The sequence below is a fragment of the Protobothrops mucrosquamatus genome, unplaced genomic scaffold (assembly GCF_001527695.2).
Source record: "Protobothrops mucrosquamatus isolate PMUCROS unplaced genomic scaffold, P.Mucros_1.0 scaffold607, whole genome shotgun sequence".
NCBI lineage: Eukaryota > Metazoa > Chordata > Lepidosauria > Squamata > Viperidae > Protobothrops > Protobothrops mucrosquamatus.
In genome coordinates, this window is record NW_015386905.1 from 1,185 (window position 1) to 3,341 (window position 2,157).

Genomic DNA, 2,157 nt, shown 5'->3' on the forward strand with positions numbered 1-2,157 from the left:
ATTAGCTTGCAATACTGCATTCTAACCACTGTGCCACCATGGGTCTTAGTAGTAAAGAATAGGTCAATGAAGACTCAGTCATCCAGGCCAAAGGTGTCTAAAGGTTGAATCATGACAAATGGACTAAATTTTCTTAATCTGAGACATTTCACTGCTCATTCAAGCAACTTCATCAGTCAGAACAAAATTAGGTAGAGAGTCAGAAAGTCGTTGGAATGTACCATCTCTTGCCACACCAACCTCAGGGGTTTCTTCCCAAATGCGTTGTAATATGTCAATGAAGACTCAATCATCCAGGCCAAAGGTGTCTAAAGGTGAATAATAGTTAGTGTTAAAGAACAGGAGGCACAGATCCCAGCCTCTTTGAGCTGGAGGCATCCTGGGTGTTCAAGGACAATGGTTGCCATGGGGAAAGGCCTTGCCTATTTACAGTGCAAAATAGCTGCAGCAGTGGCTGCCTGTAGCTGCTCTTAAAACACTACAGAAGACTGCTCTCTCCTAACCTCTGTAGCCACCCTGCCCATACAAAATACTTGTTGATAATTCTCAATTTATTACTCTCTTGTGTCTGAGCAGATGAGTACTTTTACAAGGAAAGCAATGAGTTTGCCACATTTCTTTTCTTTCTTACTTCCTAGCGTTTTCCGACAAGTGCAGGATTGGCTTTTTGGGATCAACCCAATATTCATCCATTGGTTGCATCAGGAATTGACCAACTGACTTGTTGTCCAAGCCTGACATCATAGGCTGAGAAAGAATGATTGGCCCAAGATCATCCAGTTGGTTTTCATGCCTGAGGCAGGACTAGAACTCACAGTGTCCTGGTGATTGTCCCAAAATCACCTAGTTGCAGTGGTAGGATTCAGCCAGTTCATACCACTTCGGGAGAACCGGTAGCTAATTTTTTGTTGCCCAGGCCCAGAATGGACTTCCGGAGGCGGCATTCACATAGAGAACCGGCTGTTCACATATTTGAATCCCACCACTGTCTAGTTGGCTTTGATGCCTAAGATGAGACTAGAATTCACAGTGTCCTGGTGATTGTCCCAAAGTCACCTAGTCAGCTTTCATGCCTAGGACTAGAACTCACAGTCTCCTGGTTTCTAGCCTGGTGCCTTAACCACTAATCAAGCTGGTTCCCAAATGGGTTTGCTAAAATTCCGGTGTTTTATTTATTAAGAATGGGCCTTTATGGAATTCAAGGTTTTTTGAGAACAGTTATTCAGCTTTGCAGTAAACCAGATCCATTGTAACGCGTGTATAAGATTAATCTTTAATTTAAAATAAATGATCCCCAAAACCTTCCAATATTTACATTTCAAGAAACAAATAGTCTCATTATGACTACTATAATAAAACACAGAAACTCCAAATCAATCAACATATCGTTCTTAAAAATCTCACAATGAAGTTTATGGAGTGTGACTACAAACATACAGGCCGCTGACAGATCTGCCAACTGGACTGCATTTTTTAGCTTTGATTAGAAAAAGCAAGCAAAGTTGTGAAAAATAATTGCTAACACAAATGAGGACTTTTCATCAAAGGAAAATTCATCTCTTACTGGATTTTTTAAATTTTCCCATTTTTGCTAATCTGCCAAAACAGTAATAATAATAATTCCTGAAAGGCTTTTAAGGATTCTAACAGATGTTGTCATAATTTCTGTGTTAATCATTGCAGCAACTAAAAACATGATTCTGCATTTATTTTGCTTTCCATTACTGTGAACGGAAAGGAAAACTATTTTTTCCAGGCAACTAAAACACCTCATTTCCCACAATTTGGAGGGTCACTTGAAGTTCCACAGTGATATCACTGTAAAAGTCAATGCTGGACTTTTAAAAAGATAAATAAAATGCATGCATTAAGCCTAATCAATAGGCTTATTTCAGTGCTTATTAAAAAATGGTGCATCTGAAAATTGGGACTTTTCTGGTTTCATGGAAAAATGTGGGGAGTGATGGAGCATTGTGATATCACACTGCAGACGTCAGGATTTATAATATATTTGTATCTCACATTTGCAAATATAAAAGGGCAGGATCTGCCTCATGACATCAGGATGTACATTTTGTTATTTTCTTAGTCACAGAAGTCAGCAAGGGATGAATGCGAATATAGCTGAAGGGACCTTGGAGATCTTCTAGTCCAATC